We start from the raw sequence: 20,527 nt of genomic DNA on the forward strand, positions 1-20,527 counted from the left end.
CACACACATTCTAACATGTACCAATCCGGTAGAAGTTCCGCAGAGGAATATAGACGAGGTGCATGTCTGGTTTAGTAGTAGCCTATATGGGGGAAGCCCCTGAAGAGTTCACAAGGGGCCCCAAGGGCTCCGCGGAGCACCGGCTGAGAACTACTGGTATATAGCAGCATATTCACCTTCCAAAGGGAAATATATTTTCTTCATCTTATAAGACTAAACTCACTTCAAATAATGGATATTTACAACATGAACTTGACGTATTTTACGAATTATTAACAGTCACTCATCAGGGCTCACAGGTCATCAGAAGATTTATTAATTATATTTAAATCTCTTTATCTCTTTTGTAATTCCCCGTGGAATGCAAGGAACCCGATTCCCATTGTCCGTAACGAACAGTATATGATGAATGTTATTTTTAATATAGGGAGCGATGTACCCATAATTTTCTTATATTTATTCGTTTTCTCGCGGAAATAATAGTGTAGGATGTGATAGTTATTTATAATTATGATAAAATATCAACTTCATCGCTATTAGAATCGCTAAAAAATTGATTTTTTTCCTATCCCGGTTCATAATGCACAAGGAAATGAGGAAGTGAATTAAACACTGCATCGTTTTTACTCATTTTCCTGATCTTTGAATTTTTTTTTTTTTAGCGCCATGTGAGGGAGAACGGGCAACTCTCGACTCGTTCAAATCAACTTAACTCTCACGTTGAGGCTACTCGAGTTCGATTTGAGTATCCCTGTGTAAGGAGGCCCTTAAAAATGCAAGATGCTAGTATACCCTTAAAAATGCTCGAAAGGCTTGTGCACTCTTTAAAAAAAGTTAGTCCAGGCACTTTTAGGAACTCGCGAGACCCTTTACCCTCAAAAAAGCATTAGTCTTTAATTAGAAATGTGTGAGATCCTTGTGTACATTAAAAATACGCGAGATCCTTGTGTACCTTCAGTAATGTGTTAGACTCTTGTGTGTGCAATCTTAGAAATGCGTTAGACTCTTGTGCACCTTCAGAAATGAATTAGAGTATTGTTCAGCCTTAGTTGCAGCAGTTTTCGATTGCGTTACTGGCTTTACCATTAGAAAGGCGTGAGAGTCTTCACCCTCAGCATTGTTTTAGTGCTTGGTGCACCCTTCGAAATGTGCAACAACCTTCACCCTGAGGAATGCGTGTGAGTCTAATATTTACCCTCAAAAATGCTTGTGAGTCTAGTATTTACCTTCAGAAATGCTTGTGAGTCTAGTATTTATCTTCAGAAATGCGTTAGAGACATGTGTGCCGTTAGAAATTCATCAGTCTTGCGCAATCTTAGAAATACACCAGAGTCTCGTGCACTCTTAGCAATACAACAGAGCCTTATGCAATCTTAGAAATACGTGAGGTGCTTGTGTACCCTCAGAAATACGTGAGGTGCTTGTGTACCCTCAGGAATACGCGAGGTCCTTGTGCACCCTCAGCAATGCATGAGAGTCGTTACACTTAGAAATGTGAGTTTTTACCCTAAGCAATGCTTTGGAGAGTTTCGTATAAACTTAGAGATGGGTTAGAGATTACTGTACTGTTAGAAAAGCGTAAGAGTCTACCCCAAGAAATCCGTGAGAGTTTACCCCAAGAAATGCGAAAGAATTTTCGAGCACTCTTAGAAATGCCAGAGATACTTGTGAATCCTTAGAAATGCGTTAGAGGTTAATCTACCCCTTGACATGCGTTAGGCTGGTCTACTATAGAAATGCATGGGAGCAGTTAATGTCAGAAAAGCATCAAAGTGTTTTGTGTGGTTAGAAATGCGAAAGATCATTGTGTATCCTTCGAAATTCGTTAGAGGTTTGTGTACCTTTTGCAATGCGTTAGCGCGGCACCTTTAGAAATGTGTGGGGGGAGGGGTCTTCATCCTTAGAAATGCGAGAGATCCTAGCATATCACTTTGAAAGGCAAGATATCGTTGTGTACATTTTGGAATATTTTAGATGTTTGTGTATCCTTTGAAATGCATTAGCGTACGCACCTTTAGAAATGTGTAAGAGGCTTTATATCAATAAAAGAAATGCATTAGACTCGTGAATGCTGTCAGAAATACGTGAGATTCTTGTGTATTTTCGTTCCAGATACTTTCCCAAAAAGGAAGATTTGCCTGGATAGGTTTGTTCACCGGAAGAAATGGAAGGGACACGTACGGGCCACGCGCACGCACTCACATATACAAACACAAACACACACACTCACAGGCACGCACGCGCACCGTTGTACCTCTCAACAGGGCCATTCTAACAAATAGGTGCAATCGGTTAATGCCTCAGAGCAGTCGTGAAACGAACGACTCCACGATAACCTTGAAATGCAACTGGCATCAATGCTATCGGGCTTTGAAAGGAACCGAGTACATTCATACTGTTAAAAAATGGCACTGTTTCCCACCCTAATCTCCTGAGTAGAAGGTTTCCTGAAACTTGTCTCCAAATATTTCTGCAGCGTTGGCCACAAGAGAGCACCCTTCATCGTCGAGCATAAACCTTTCTCAGTTACCGTCTGCAAACACTGGACGAGCGGAATAACGACGAGTGATGGGGCAGCCTCCCTGTTGGTTAGACCGGGTTCGGGCCCCTGTACTTCTCGTCTCTCTCTGGTACCCACCACTACAGATGTCCTCTGAGACTTCATTCAACCTCCCAGAGATTTCCCAAAGAAGGTAGATTTGCTTGAATATGCGTATCCAACGCATAGAACAGACAAGCCTCCATAGCATGGTTTAATATGCTAAGGTTCATAGAGCTTCTTTCCCAACCCCATTGATCTTATCTACAACAGTATTCATCATACTCTATGTATACGATCACCCAACCCAGTATAAGAATTGCTTCTTTAACCTGCAAGTGTATCTAACCTCTAATGAATCGGAAAGTTCCAAAGACGAATTGGAGATGAACTCAAGGATGCACGTCTATTTATACTTTTCCCTGATGTCGATAACAATGAAGTAAGTCATTGTTGCTACTTCACATCCCATTATTGTCGCTCGCTCTATTCTGATTGGTTCATCCAACAAACGATTGCAACAATCAAAAAGAAGAAAAGAAAGAAGTATATAAACGAGTGTCTTCCATTGTTGTCGTTCATTTGTGTTCTGGACGCCGAACTGTGAGGACCTCTTCAGCTCCCCTTGTGGAAAGGTCCTGCTCCTATGTATGAGCGTACTGTATATACGCTATTCTGTGCCTTGTGCTTTATATTGTTCTGTATTGCATATAGTGCTTTGTCACGTAATAGGGTATATCATGTTATCGTTTTGTATGTGTACTACGTTGGCCGAAAGTTTCTTCAGCATATGCAGTTAGAGGTAAAAAATTTCAAGTACCTGCCTTACTTGCTCTATGGCCCAAACCCTCTGGGTAACCAGCTTATATGGGGATGGCATAGTGACGAATTCGTATCGCGAGGATCCGGGTTCAAACCCCACCGTCGCCGCAGTTGTGGTAGGCTGATGTTGATTTTCTGCGGTTCCCAACTTCGAGGCGGGAATGCGAGCCGATCTCCCCGTTAAAAAGACGCGCCGCAGAGAGCAACAGGCCTACAACGTTACAATTATTCATTCATTACACTTCACTCACTGTGACTCGAGAAAAAACTCATAGTTAAAGAAATAGATTGCAGATGGCAGCACTGTACATAACAAGCATTACACAGAAAGATACTCACGGAAGGTTCACTATACACACACACACATTCTAACATGTACCAATCCGGTAGAAGTTCCGCAGAGGAATATAGACGAGGTGCATGTCTGGTTTAGTAGTAGCCTATATGGGGGAAGCCCCTGGAGAGTTCACAAGGGGCCCCAAGGGCTCCGCGGAGCACCGGCTGAGAACTACTGGTATATAGCAGCATATTCACCTTCCAAAGGGAAATATATTTTCTTCATCTTATAAGACTAAACTCACTTCAAATAATGGATATTTACAACATGAACTTGACGTATTTTACGAATTATTAACAGTCACTCATCAGGGCTCACAGGTCATCAGAAGATTTATTAATTATATTTAAATCTCTTTATCTCTTTTGTAATTCCCCGTGGAATGCAAGGAACCCGATTCCCATTGTCCGTAACGAACAGTATATGATGAATGTTATTTTTAATATAGGGAGCGATGTACCCATAATTTTCTTATATTTATTCGTTTTCTCGCGGAAATAATAGTGTAGGATGTGATAGTTATTTATAATTATGATAAAATATCAACTTCATCGCTATTAGAATCGCTAAAAAATTGATTTTTTTCCTATCCCGGTTCATAATGCACAAGGAAATGAGGAAGTGAATTAAACACTGCATCGTTTTTACTCATTTTCCTGATCTTTGAATTTTTTTTTTTTAGCGCCATGTGAGGGAGAACGGGCAACTCTCGACTCGTTCAAATCAACTTAACTCTCACGTTGAGGCTACTCGAGTTCGATTTGAGTATCCCTGTGTAAGGAGGCCCTTAAAAATGCAAGATGCTAGTATACCCTTAAAAATGCTCGAAAGGCTTGTGCACTCTTTAAAAAAAGTTAGTCCAGGCACTTTTAGGAACTCGCGAGACCCTTTACCCTCAAAAAAGCATTAGTCTTTAATTAGAAATGTGTGAGATCCTTGTGTACATTAAAAATACGCGAGATCCTTGTGTACCTTCAGTAATGTGTTAGACTCTTGTGTGTGCAATCTTAGAAATGCGTTAGACTCTTGTGTGTGCAATCTTAGAAACGCGTTAGACTCTTGTGTGTGCAATCTTAGAAATGCGTTAGACTCTTGTGCACCTTCAGAAATGAATTAGAGTATTGTTCAGCCTTAGTTGCAGCAGTTTTCGATTGCGTTACTGGCTTTACCATTAGAAAGGCGTGAGAGTCTTCACCCTCAGCATTGTTTTAGTGCTTGGTGCACCCTTCGAAATGTGCAACAACCTTCACCCTGAGGAATGCGTGTGAGTCTAATATTTACCCTCAAAAATGCTTGTGAGTCTAGTATTTACCTTCAGAAATGCTTGTGAGTCTAGTATTTATCTTCAGAAATGCGTTAGAGACATGTGTGCCGTTAGAAATTCATCAGTCTTGCGCACTCTTAGAAATACACCATAGCCTCGTGCACTCTTAGCAATACAACAGAGCCTTATGCAATCTTAGAAATACGTGAGGTGCTTGTGTACCCTCAGAAATACGTGAGATGCTTGTGTACCCTCAGAAATACGTGAGGTGCTTGTGTACCCTCAGGAATACGTGAGGTGCTTGTGTACCCTCAGGAATACGCGAGGTCCTTGTGCACCCTCAGCAATGCATGAGAGTCGTTACACTTAGAAATGTGAGTTTTTACCCTAAGCAATGCTTTGGAGAGTTTCGTATAAACTTAGAGATGGGTTAGAGATTACTGTGCTGTTAGAAAAGCGTAAGAGTCTACCCCAAGAAATCCGTGAGAGTTTACCCCAAGAAATGCGAAAGAATTTTCGAGCACTCTTAGAAATGCCAGAGATACTTGTGAATCCTTAGAAATGCGTTAGAGGTTAGTCTACCCCTTGACATGCGTTAGGCTGGTCTACTATAGAAATGCATGGGAGCAGTTAATGTCAGAAAAGCATCAAAGTGTTTTGTGTGGTTAGAAATGCGTTAGAGGTTAGTCTACCCCTTGACATGCGTTAGGCTGGTCTACTATAGAAATGCATGGGAGCAGTTAATGTCAGAAAAGCATCAAAGTGTTTTGTGTGGTTAGAAATGCGAAAGATCATTGTGTATCCTTCGAAGTTCGTTAGAGGTTTGTGTACCTTTTGCAATGCGTTAGCGCGGCACCTTTAGAAATGTGTGGGGGGAGGGGTCTTCATCCTTAGAAATGCGAGAGATCCTAGCATATCACTTTGAAAGGCAAGATATCGTTGTGTACATTTTGGAATATTTTAGATGTTTGTGTATCCTTTGAAATGCATTAGCGTACGCACTTTTAGAAATGTGTAAGAGGCTTTATACCAATAAAAGAAATGCATTAGACTCGTGAATGCTGTCAGAAATACGTGCGATTCTTGTGTATTTTCGTTCCAGATACTTTCCCAAAAAGGAAGATTTGCCTGGATAGGTTTGTTCACCGGAAGAAATGGAAGGGACACGTACGGGCCACGCGCACGCACTCACATATACAAACACAAACACACACACTCACAGGCACGAACGCGCACCGTTGTACCTCTCAACAGGGCCATTCTAACAAATAGGTGCAATCGGTTAATGCCTCAGAGCAGTCGTGGAACGAACGACTCCACGATAACCTTGAAATGCAACTGGCATCAATGCTATCGGGCTTTGAAAGGAACCGAGTACATTCATACTGTTAAAAAATGGCACTGTTTCCCACCCTAATCTCCTGAGTAGAAGGTTTCCTGAAACTTGTCTCCAAATATTTCTGCAGCGTTGGCCACAAGAGAGCACCCTTCATCGTCGAGCATAAACCTTTCTCAGTTACCGTCTGCAAACACTGGACGAGCGGAATAACGACGAGTGATGGGGCAGCCTCCCTGTTGGTTAGACCGGGTTCGGGCCCCTGTACTTCTCGTCTCTCTCTGGTACCCACCACTACAGATGTCCTCTGAGACTTCATTCAACCTCCCAGAGATTTCCCAAAGAAGGTAGATTTGCTTGAATATGCGTATCCAACGCATAGAACAGACAAGCCTCCATAGCATGGTTTAATATGCTAAGGTTCATAGAGCTTCTTTCCCAACCCCATTGATCTTATCTACAACAGTATTCATCATACTCTATGTATACGATCACCCAACCCAGTATAAGAATTGCTTCTTTAACCTGCAAGTGTATCTAACCTCTAATGAATCGGAAAGTTCCAAAGACGAATTGGAGATGAACTCAAGGATGCACGTCTATTTATACTTTTCCCTGATGTCGATAACAATGAAGTAAGTCATTGTTGCTACTTCACATCCCATTATTGTCGCTCGCTCTATTCTGATTGGTTCATCCAACAAACGATTGCAACAATCAAAAAGAAGAAAAGAAAGAAGTATATAAACGAGTGTCTTCCATTGTTGTCGTTCATTTGTGTTCTGGACGCCGAACTGTGAGGACCTCTTCAGCTCCCCTTGTGGGAAGGTCCTGCTCCTATGTATGAGCGTACTGTATATACGCTATTCTGTGCCTTGTGCTTTATATTGTTCTGTATTGCATATAGTGCTTTGTCACGTAATAGGGTATATCATGTTATCGTTTTGTATGTGTACTACGTTGGCCGAAAGTTTCTTCAGCATATGCAGTTAGAGGTAAAAAGTTTCAAGTACCTGCCTTACTTGCTCTATGGCCCAAACCCTCTGGGTAACCAGCTTATATGGGGATGGCATAGTGACGAATTCGTATCGCGAGGATCCGGGTTCAAACCCCACCGTCACCGCAGTTGTGGTAGGCTGATGTTGATTTTCTGCGGTTCCCAACTTCGAGGCGGGAATGCCTCGAAGGTTGTGGGGGAGGATGTCAATTTATACAAACACATATTCGGCCGTGTAAGAAAATATAGTTGGGTGAGGGGATGGGTAGTAGTGGCTATGGGTCGAGATACGGAGCAATGAATATCCTAAAGCGTATGGCGAAGCAAACTACTCTCTCTCGGGACCTCTATTGGTGCTATTAAATTAATATATTAGTATATTTCGCACGCGAATCAGGACCGTCTTAAAAGCATCATGGGCCCCCGAGCCAAGTGATGTTTTTGAGGCCCTACGTGGAACATTCTTGAAGATTTCAACCACTTCTCATTTTTGTGAGGCCCCTCTCCTTTCGAGGCCCCCCGGGTCGTGCCCGGGTGGGCCCATGCGTTAAGACGGCACTGACGCGAATGCGAGTTTTGTGACATCACAGCGATAGCTGCTAATTGGCTGCGCTGTGTTATAACGCTATACATCTAGAACACTTCACTTTTTCCTTTTTTTTCTTACTTTTCTCATTCCTGTACTAATCCCCCTGTACTAGACTTCAGTCCCGATGAAAACCCTCCTTCTGATTTAAAGCCAACCACTCTTATTGCCAGAAATTTTTAGTGAACAAATGTGCCACATGAGATTTACAGTGGGTTCAATAATGATTCCATATGAAACCACACTCCTTAGAACGCTACGGGCGGATTTTGTCTTGGGGTTTAAGGGGTCAATTAGATCAAATAAGTCAAGTTTAAGGGGGGGGGGGGATTTAAGAAAAATAAGGGGTCAGTCTTATTTAAAATTGAATTAAAAATTTCTAAATTCAATTTTAAATAATTAAAGTTAAGTTTGAGGTGAATCTAGTTATGTCAAACCTAGAAGTTTCACTTCTATCGCACGAGATTCTCACGCAGATTTTTTTTTATTTTAATAACTATACAACGCCTTGCAACATGATTGGTCTATGTGATTACTACACATTATTTGGCAACTTTCTCTAATTGAAAGTATGCCTCTACAACGGCTCGCCAGTGAAATACCATACGCCCTGGTACCCATGCACCTTGTATAATAAAATATTATTCGTTCTGAATGTGGGGGGGGGGAGGGAGGATATATTATTATTTTTAGTACAACTAATCAAAGATACAACAAATTCTGGTAATAACTGAGAAAAATTAATGATATAATGTAATTTTTGCTTAAAAATAGAGAACGTGATAATCGTGTTGAAAAAAATTTGAGAATTACCGAATGGTAATTGTTTTTTTATACTTCTCGGCATGTGCGGATCTATATTTCTGGCATGGATAAAAAAAAATTCAAAAAATATCATTAGTTTTTGAGAAAATATTTTTCCTCCTAATTTTTGCTAAATGAACCACTGTGCGCCGGCCACAGCAAAATAGACGTCACTTCTTCCCTAGTAGTCATATACTTGCTGGTCATCTTCCCCTGTAATGTTCCCTTGTAACAGATTTATCTGGGGATTCCTTACCAAGAAATCATTTACTTGCAGGTAGCTTACCCTAGAAATCAATCTAGGTACACGTGAATTCGATTACCCTAGTGATCGTCTATCGTAATGTTTCTCCACCTTTTGATGTCGCGGTCCCCCTGCATTGAAGGTCAATGCACCACGGACCCACGGACCCTCTGTAGGGACTGTGAATGCTTTGTTGACTCCCTGTGGTACAGGCCAACTTCGAGCTCTCCTTCCACCTCCATAAAATCCAAAATATCATACACCTTAAAGTGAAAAAGTTTTGTAAGCTAGTGTTTTTGAGAGTGCAAAGAGTTCCATCCCAAGGGCGGCAGACTTGTGCCTCGCCGCTGTGCAGTCGTTTGGCCATAGTGATGGACTTGCATTGCGAGGTCCCGGGGGCCATCTCCACAGGCGGTGCAGTGGTGGTGGGCGTGAATGCGAGCCGGTGTCCCATTTAAAAAAGTCTCTCCGCAGAGAACATGCAGACCTACAACACGATACTGATATAGCATGAAAATTCAAGCATTTACCATCTTTACATCAAAATATGGAAGCCAGACGGCAGCACCAGCAAGAACAAAAAACAAGGACGATTCTGACAACATAAATACGTTAGGGCCACACATACACCCAGAGCACACATTCCGCATGTATAAAATCATTAGAAGTTCCGTTGAAGAATGTGTACGAGGTGCTTCCAAAAGTTTAACGTACGAGACTCCGGAATGCGAACAACTGAATTTTTTGGAGAAACTGACTTGTAACATTTTGCCATCTGAACACAGATTTATTCCATGCAAATTTCGTCTTTATAAGATAGACGGCAGCACTTAGGCCAGAATTAGACTATAAAAGTTTGATAACAGTTCTTTAATAAAACTTGAAAAATGCAACCAATAACCGTACCAGTTACATTCGCGCAAATGCAACCGATAGGCTAATTGGTTGTATTTTTCAAGTTTTGCAAAAAAGGACTTTTATCAAACTTTTATAGTGTAATCCCGGCCTTAATTGCACACATTTAATTTACATTTTGCAATTAACACATTTAATGGCACAGTTAGGTTCCATAACAATTAATACTCTACAAAACTTCTCTCTTCGGAGGTAAAATGGTAGTTAATTACCCCGGGATAGATCAGGGCCGTGCCGTTTGAAAGAAAAACCGTAACTCAAGAAAGATACTGCACAATTGCTCAATACCAATTTCTTGCAGCTAAGTTAGATGGAAGCACGCTTTGAATAAACATATAACGCTCCCACGCACAGTGTAATTCTCTCTTAACTGAATATTCCGACCCAACACATCACTTTGAAGATGATGTGACATTGAATTGCTTCGTTGGCGACAAACAGGAGTTGAGGGATAGTCAGAAAACAAAGAAAAGTATTAACACATTGAGTGCATAAAATGGTCTTGGCGAGACAAAATGATCGACTCGTCATGTAGTAAACAGGAACACAAAAATCAATTTTCATTTACTTGAAAAAAAAAAAAAAGACTCGTTATTCACAACATGAATGACCACTTGGATGAATTCGATGGACATTGGGTAGCTCGTCCTTGTTCGAAAACAAGAACGTAATTAGCAAGCATCCGAGCAGCATTCGCATTCAATGGATCCAATCAACGGGCAGTTGTCGGGGCATGTGTTGATTATGCATCTGAACATATCACAGGCAATTGATGCGTTCGCAGAGCTGTAAAGCAGTAACGTTCCAATAACGAGGGATCCTGAAAGCTGATCAAAATATTCTCATAAGACATACGTTTTGATTACATTTTTTTAGCTGCATTAAAATATGGCCGTAAACATAATTGAAACTACGTCAAAAAGACAAGTTCGATCAAAACATGAACAATAAATTTTTTTATGGATAATATTTTAAAAATTCATCGTTTTCCCCGTACATTTTAACCCTTTCAGCGGCAATTCCGAGATATCTCGTCAAACTTGATCTGCTTTATTTCTGTCACCCCGAGATATGCCGTCTTCTATAAACGCTTTTTTTACAATAAAACATGTTTTCCATTCCCTCCTCCAACCAATCAACTGCAGTGGGCGGAGTCAGCTCTTGTTCAAGCTTAGATAAGAAGAAGCAGCGAGAAAAATAGAGAAAGAAATATATATATATATATGCTCAGTATATAAATATATATTTCCCAAACTTTTTGTTCCCCCCATCGCTCACAATTCAAGTGAACCCATAGGCCCCTATGTTATATTTGCAGTTTATATCGTCCCCCTGGACCATTCCATCACCCACCAGGGGGCGATATTGCCCACTTTGGGAAACACTGGTATAAATGATGCAAAAAAAAGTATTTCTCTTCCTAGAAAGCCACAACACATGGCAGGCGTTTTTGTATGATAGTCAGGGAAATAAAAGCGATAAGCGGAGTAAATTTTCTTGTTGGGGGAAAAGCAATTATCAGCTTGCCAACAGGAAAAAAAATCCTCTTAAAATACGTGGCAATTTGGCAAGGTTTCGCTATTTCAAATGTGGCAGTTATAACGCTGATCAGAAAAATTTTAAAAACCACTTAAAGGGTTATATGTCGTATATATTGCATTCAGATCTTAAACAAAGCATTTATTTCGGAAACCCCATAACCGACAAAAAATTCCAAATTCGAAAATTGATTGATAGTCACTTCGATTGGTGGAGAAACCCACTGAAAAACATTTTGTAAACCCCAATTTTGCGTCCCTGAAATATTCGTTTAGTGGAGAAACCCCCACAAGCGACATCACTTATGGGATTTCTGCGCTAAAAATTTGTAAGATGTAGCGGTACTGACGTCATTGGCGGATTATATCAGATGGTAAAAAGATCGAACAGGTCGTTTTCTGATTATATTCGGTGTTTTGAAATTTTGTTTTGAGGATTCTAGTGATTATTTTTCGTTGTATGTTTACAAAGTTTGAGTGTTTGAGAAAAGTGTCTAGTGAATCGCACTCAGACGTGGAAACTGAAGAAAAGGAGAAAAGATTCCGTTAATCCAGGCACGTACAAACGTAATATAATATACAAATCACGAGTTTAGAGCAAAGAATATGCCACTTACTAAAGTAAGGCCGGTATTAGGCCGGCATTACACTATAAAAATTTTTTAAAAGTACTTTTATAAAAGTTAAAAAATTCAACCAATCAGAGCATTGGTAACATTCTAGCAAATGCAATCAATCACCTTATTGGTTGTATTTTTCGAATTTTATAAATGAACTTTTATGAAACTTTTATAGTGTAATCCCAGCCTAAGACAATCGCTCAGAAAACTCTTCCTGACAAAACCAATTGCAAATGTTCTGCCAAGTGTTTCAAACTTGACACCAAAGTAGTTCTCAGAATAGAACCGTTCTTCACATTCATGATTTTTTTCGTAAAAAAAATATCGACTCTTAGTTAAGTTAGAAGGTTTTTATTGATTATCTTAAAATTAGAAATTCTGCACTTATGGGATTTCTGAAATAAATACTTCAAATGATTTCTTCCAGAATTTTCGAAAAAAAAATAATGTATAGGAACACGATAGAAAAGTAACCACATCACTTCATATTAATAAACTGAGAAAAATAAATATCTTTATCACGCAAAAGTCGTAGGTAAAAAAAAATGATTGCGTATAAATAAACCATGGCAATCAAAAAATTTTACTAATAATCGTTTTATCAAAAACTATGGAAGAAATCCGTAGTAAAAGAATGTCTGGAATAGAGTCTAAACAGTAGTTAAGATCGCAAAGGCTAAGTTTCCGTCTTCTCTCGACATGTAGACATCTGGAGTGGAAGAATGTTTTTACAACAGAGCCTAGAAAATCAAAAATACCGCAAAGACTCAGCTTCCATCTGCCCTCGAGATATAGACATTTGAAGTAAAAGAATGTTTTTGGAATAGTTGCTAGGAAATCAAAAATACCCCCAAAGACTCAGCTTCCGTCTGGATTCTAGATATTTCTAGTTCTTTGCAACATCTGCTATTCAGAATAGAGGCTGGGCCAGTGTTTCTCAACCTTTTTAAGCCCATGGTTCCCTTTGTACCATATTTTTTTCTCGTGGCCGCCCTGTCTTATCCAGGGCCCTCCACCCTCATCCAGAAGTGACACCCTTTCTGCTTATTGAATTGAATTTAGTCAAAACTAAATTTATGACGAACAAGAACTTTATAAATAAGATTGGCCTGGCACGGATCCAGAAGGGCGGGAGAATGTTCATGATGATGAACCAACAAAAAGAATCACCCCTCCTGACACATCAACCAGGGTCCACTACTTTGGGCACAGCCCCCGACATCCTGGAGTAGGGCCCTAGGATAAGACCTTTGGTGGGCCCCCATGCCAGCCTTTTCACGCCCCCCCCCCCGTGGCTATATATAATTTTTAGTGTGAAAAACACAGAAAACGATGACAACCGTCCCCGGCACCAGGGGGCGAGCCCTGTGAGCCCCACCTTTGTGGGGGGAGGGGGGATGGGGGTCATGACTTTGGGCTAGAGTTCAGTGAACTTCGGATTCTATATGCATGGCAGTCTCACCATCACGGGTCCCCGGACAAAGTAGGGCTCTGAGGCCGTGTACTTGGATAAAAGTAACAGATTACATATTTACACTCGAAATCATAGTACCAGATCTCCTCTTGTAGACCCCCCCCCCCCATGGACATGAGGCCCCGGGCCATGTCTATTTAGGTGAAGATGGCCCTAGTTTTTGGACATCTCTGCTGGATTCCGAAAGCAGTTACATTCTTCCCACTATACTTCACTTGAAAGCTTTATATCTTCACAGCTCTGTGGCTCCCTTCACCACTTGTCATAGCTCCCCTTTAATCTGATTTTCACCTGTAACAAGCATTTTTCGTCAAAGAATATGCTGTTGAAGATGAAAGATTGAGGTGCAAATTCTTTGATAAAACACATTGGTGACACACTAATGACGCTAATTTTGGCGATGAGATTCTCAAAAGTGTCAAATCTAAATTCAGTAGAAATCACGTACACCCATAGGCGTACACGAGGGGGGGGGGGGTCTCTGTGCCCCCAAGCCGACCAAAAATTGGGCAAAAATTAAAATATCAAAAGAAAATACCCTTTATATGCTATATTAACCAATTTCTGTCAGTTTAAATGCTTTTTGAAGGGTGGTAACTCAAAATTTCTCGGGAAGAAAATTTTTGTGCCCCCTCTCTAAAGGTCGATCCTGCGTACACCATAGCCAGGAGATGGACCCACAAAAAGAAGTCGACGGAGAGGAGATATATGGTGGGAGACGGGTGCGCGCCATGTAAAATAAGCTCACCGTATCCAATCCGTTGAAACAGCGACGTAATCTTCGAGTAGCTCAGAATTTCCAAGCAAAAATAGGTCTACTTCATTATGTTGGAAACATATGCACCTTCGAATGTCTGATAACGCATGTCGAGTAAATCCGTATAGGAAAAATATAATATTCGCTACAGTGAAGTGCTGTTTTGCAGTCTCTAAAAGTACCTCTAACGTCTTTGCTATTGCGATTTGACCACACATTTTATGACCGAAAATGCTCATTTAGGTGTCTTATGTCATTTCTTTTAAAGTTTGTCCCATGAATTTAGAATCACCCTGTACAACAGTAGTCAAAATGATTGAAAGAAATTGAAAACTTCTTACCACTTTCCGCAAAAAACCCGGCGCCATTCTTTCGAGTGTATGGTATCTATCGATGCAACAGCGACAAAATACACCCTTGGTGTAATTTAACGGTGAGAAAAAAAAATAGACAGGTGCGTAAACTGTGTGTTATAGTGAGTGTCTCCACAAATAAGGTCGGTGTCTGAATGGACAATGACGTACCGTGAATAAAAAATAACTCGCAACAAAAGGAAAAAAAATACTATCCCATAATTCCTTCCACGTTGTCTCACGAAAATGAAACTCATCAAGGACGACAACAATGTGACATGAAACACGCAACTACAAGCTCAATGTCAACTCGATGTTTACATTTCTTTACCGAAAACGAGATATTACAGATTGTACAGGGTGTTCCTAAACTAATACGAGATATGTGAGAAACGTAGCGAAACAAACATCTTTTTTCCACCCTAGAAAGTATTGTTACACATGAGCGGTTGGATACTAGTGTGCATTTTCAATTTCGGCACAAACACACGGTCCGACTAAGTTGAAAAAGGGGGGGAGGCACGAAACATGGAAAAATGCTTTATTGAAGGAAATTAAAAATCAATAACTGCGTGACATGACAAAGTAATACAATAAGATCTACATAAATTAAATATTGATACAGAACTAAAGCTGAATATAAAACGACATGCACAGGCATCAGTCACTACCAAGCGTGGATCCAGATGAGGGCGATGGGGCGATCGCTCCTCCCAAGAGTCGAATTATATGGGGAAAATTTGCATGTCCCGTAAAATGCGGGCTAACCCGATACACCTTCACAATTAGACTTCTCCGACACATCGTCTTGGATCCGCTTGTGTCCACTCGATTCGCAGCTGAAGATGTCTGCCTAAGCTGTAATTCGCAGCTGAAGATGTTCGCTTAAGCTCTAATTCGCAGTTTAACCCATTAACGCCGGTTGGTAAGAAAATTTGCCATTCTAAATTTTAAGTTTTTTCTTTGCTAATAAATAGTGGAAGTGGCCCAACTCATTATTTTTTGTTTTAAAAAAAATCAAAAGTCGTCGTTAAAATGGCTTAAAATGTCCGCATTCGCTTCATTCCAAGATGAAGATGTCTACTCGTGTCAACATTTTTGATGAAAATAGCGAATAAGCATTCAAGTAAACTCTGTTTAAAAAACGGGAAAAAACCGGGACTGTTCCGGGAAATATGGGACATATGGTCACCCTAATGCATAAAACAGCAAGTGAAAGGAAGGATACGGACGAGGAAAGAACATGTAATTATATTGGTGACTTCATCCCAGATCATTCGTGTGTTCCAAATAAGGCGGAAGTTGAAGTGAAGAAAATTTTATTCAATTGTAAGAAGAGAATTTGAGACCTTTCGCTCCCTGTCAGCGCGATATATGAAGAAGAAGTTTCACAACTGTATGAAAAAAGGCTATGAGTTAGTGACAGAAATTCCAAAATATGAAAAAAAAGTGGATGAAAATTACTCACCGTAAAAGAGTAATTTTGTGGGAAGCGAAATAGTCTAGTTGATCTATCACAAAAGAAATGAAATGTCAAATTTATGGATTCATTTTTTTTTTATTGCGTGAAGAGTTCGTTTTTCAGATCTGGAATTTTGTGAAGTCCGGGAAACAGATCCAAATTTTGGCTGGAGAGACTTCTGGTAAGTGTAAATTATTGTGGGCCCCACTCGCGGCTCGGAGCCCCCCGGTTGCCCCATCCATTACGTTCCTGATTTTCTATCATATTTATTGTGTTGAAAACATGTTTTTAATCCGAGAAATACAACACCGGAAGAACCATCTTTTTTTTTTCTCCCCATTGTTGAAAGAATAGGTTTTAGAAGAGTTAATACGTCACAGTGTGTCATGTACTTGAAACTGCAGGATAGGAAGCGCATCAGCATAACTCTTTTATCAAACATTGATGAGGAGGCAATGTTTGATAAAAGATTTCCCACCTGATATAATGTATTGGCTCAATGTCAACCATCTCAGATGATAATGAAATTAATGTATCATCAATATAAACCAACAAATCCAGTAATGTGTCATGTATAAACAGTCGAGCCCGGATATAACGATGTGGCAAGTGAACAACGTTCGACATATCCGATATTCGTGAAAACCGATAAACCATAAATATTTGAGTTTAATGAGAAAAACTCACTTCTCAACCTGTTCGCGATGATGGAACAGGCGGTCCTCGAACAGACATAAATTTAAGAAAATTAAAATGAAAATTATTTACGTATTTTTCACAAACATTAAAGATATTCACGTTGCTCTCTTGTATAAAAGTACCCGTGTACTGCAAGTCAGTGGTTCTCAGAGTGTGAGTCGCAGCTTCTAGGGGTGACTCACCAACCTTTATCCGAGGCGAGCTTTTATACTAATGTGCAACTGTTCAGTGATTTGAAGTAGTACTTCAAGTATTCTGGGGAGCCGTGGGCAAACGTTGAATGAGACACGGGAGCAATAGAGGGCAAAATTATGACTGTACGTGGTCGGTTGAATTGTTATCGATATTTCAATGGTTGTAACGATTACAAAAAGTTTCTTTCAAACTCAGCACAAATCCGGTCTATCATCAATTTACTACCGAATGAGTTGTGCCGGAAATGTGGGTGCGCGCGCGCCTAACAACAGAGGCGGATTAAACAGCGGGTGCACCGGGCGCGCAACAGTGGCCCCGATTTCTAAAGGGCCCCCGAAGAACACAAACTCCACACTTTTTTCTAATTTAGGGGCCCAATATCTTCTTTTGCTCCCGGAGTCCTCCTGACCGACTTTAATCCACCACTACCTAACAGTCTGAGTGCCGATCTAGCGTTTTGTGTCTGATTTTCCAGTGCAGCCATAAATATTTTAAATAGTGAGTGAAGCGTAATGAGATTGAATATTTGTAACGTTGTAGGCCTGTTGCTCTCAGTGGCGAGACTTTTTAATGTTATGTTGAGTTATTTTTAATTTATATTTAATCTATTCCTCAATTTATTTTATTTATTTAAGACTTCGTACTAGGGGCGGCCGTGATGAGAAGGGGAAATTTTCCCTACCAAAATGAAAGAGGTCGTACAACCCAGAGTCCGACATTTATCATTATCAACTATAGATCTCAATAAACACTAGACACAAAGAGTCAAGTCCACACTGACGAAATTTAAATCCAGACATTTTAATAACAGAAAAACATTATTCAGAGAATTTAATGGGGATCCCCGTAATAAAATTAACATCAATTAGGGGGTAGAACACCCCATCACCTTTGTCGACATGAAAAATTTGGGGCGTGAGCGGTTAAATATGTTAAGGGGAAAAGGCCTCGATTTGAAATCAATTATATCGCGAGAGAGACCTTAAGATAACAGGGGAGGTGCTTTCGGGGAAAGATAGAAAAGGGATCTGTAAATGGGGCCCCAGGAGGATAGATCATAGGATCTACTTACGTTTACGACAATGTCAGTCTCTGGAATCCGGTGGTAAGATGCTCGTCTACCATCGTGAAGGTTGTTGTCAGGGTCCCGGGTTCGAACCCAAGGGAGGATATAGATAAGATATTTTCCCTAACGAACTCGAGGTGACCACCGATAGACAGCGCCTTCATTTCCAACCCATCTCACTAATGGCAGTAAATTGCGATATAGCGATATGGCCGGAGTTGGTGTTTGGTGAAGTAGTAGTCTCTGGAATCCGGGAGAAAGCACTACACTGACGGACGGTTCTCCGGACGAACTGATGGGGGCAAAGCCGCTTGAAATGCAGTTTCTTAATGCAGCTTTCAAGCGACTCTTAATGCAGCTTTGGATGGGGGCGAGAGGTTGCCCTGTCGGACCAGTTTCTCAGGTGAGCCCCTTTTCGGCATCTGAAGTGGCACTGAAGGATTGCGCAGGACGGATGACGGCGATATTCTCATTAGGATAGTTGACATTGGAGGAGTGGTCCATCGGATGAATAGATGTGGACAAGAGGTGGCTCTGTCGGACCAGTTTCTCAGGTGAGCATCTTTTCGGAGCGGAGGAGGGGATGCGGCGCAAGCGCCACGCAGTAAAGAAGGGATAGAGAGAGAGAGCAAAATGGCACCGGAAAGCACGATCCAACACGTTTAACATAGGATAAAAGAATTCCAAACTATTGAATTTTCGGTTGAATTCCCCGGTCGATTGGCTTGCATTTCTGAATTTATGTACCGACGAAAAAATATCCTATCTATTGATGTCAGTCTTGTGTTGAGGAACAAGTTGAAACGCCGAATGTTGAAGTTTTAATTATTGTCCATGGTCGTACTACCCCGGTGCTAATTAAGCCAATTAATTAATTTGAAAGGTGTTCTACGGCGAAGAATTACGTACGTAAGCGGGGAAAATTAAGGGATACATATGTGTGGATTTGATCCAAGACAGAGATGTTTCACATTCCACTACTTCCGTGGGATATATGTATATAAAAAACATAATAATAATAATTTCTAACAATAATTAATAATTATGTGTAGTGTTTTTAATGTGAAATTTTGTGTGTGAGAGTGTAGGTGTACAAATGGTATTACAAAATCACATAACTTTCAAAATACTAATAATAATAATTGCCACCTTACATCACATTTATCCCATTCTCCATAACATTAACGTGAGATCGACTCGAATTCAGGGCTTGAAGTAGAAAACCAACTTCAGCCGGCCAGCACTGTGGCGCATTGTTTACAAAGACTGAGTAACTCTGACACAAAACTGTAGTTATATCCATCCTTCTTTGAGTAGTTATATGGGAATGAACAGAACCAGTGTGTTATCTAAAGCTAGAGATCGCCATCTGGCTATCACGTTGACAGAACACACCCGAAGCTGATTCTCGCAATAGTTCGGTAGTACTTCAGAGATTCGAGCTTTCTTCTCGAAATACAACTTCTGATTTTATGGAACTTAATCCATTGTGTGAAAAAAAAATCGACCCACCAGTTTTTTGGCCTCCCAAAGAAAACCTTGGAAACAACTCCTCTTCTAGAATTTGCGGACTCCTAGATTATCACCCACGACATGTCACCTTCAATGCCCCATCCCACTCCGATCTTGCTATAACAAATGTCTATAAAACTTAAAAGCGTCATGAGGCCCCCCTCGCTACCTGATTGCAAGTACCACAAGTATAAGTCCTAATTTACATACTGTACTTTCGGAAATTGTATATACCATATATAATTATATATTTCATATATACCAACCAAATACTCAACATACAACCCAATTTTACATTTTCGGAGCTCTACTGCTCACACAATCATCATTCGCACACATTGAAAGTCAGCAACTGGGAACCTCTTCCCCCCCCCTCCAACGTGGTGACGTAATTACTTGAAAATACGCAACCCTTATATCTCATATATATAAATATTGTATACCCATGCGTTACAACGATAATTTCAACAACATTATTTTATTATTATATTTCAGGTTCACAGGACGGAATTAAATTCGTTATAACCGATAAACATCCAACCGTTTGTTCCTGTTTTTGTAGTCAGCTAGAGAAATTCAGATCTCTGATGTTCACATACGGTATTGAGATCTTTGTAGCTCCCACTAACTACGTACAACTCATTTTCTAATTACTTTTATCCAATCACAAAGTATAAATGTTAACTTCAGCAATTGAAACTCAGTACAGAAAACACACAGACACAAACCTTGACGAAGAGCAACTTTTACCAAAGTTGCCCATTACACTATCAAATTTTTTGGTCAAACGTATATTATATAAACTGAAGAGCCAAAAAAACTGGTATAGGCATGCGTATGCAAATAAAGAGATATGGAACCAATCAGAGTACGGCGCTGCGGTCGGCAACGCCTATACAACACAACAAGTGTCTGGCATAGTTGTTAGATCGGTTACTGCTGCTACAATGGCAGGTTGTCGAGATTTAAGTGGGTTTGAACGTGGTGTTATAGTCGGCGCACGAGAG

The sequence above is a fragment of the Pholcus phalangioides genome, unplaced genomic scaffold (genome assembly GCF_987345545.1).
Source record: "Pholcus phalangioides strain wild (caught in Gottingen) unplaced genomic scaffold, Ppha-v1.0 ptg000017l_1, whole genome shotgun sequence".
NCBI classification, from domain to species: domain Eukaryota; kingdom Metazoa; phylum Arthropoda; class Arachnida; order Araneae; family Pholcidae; genus Pholcus; species Pholcus phalangioides.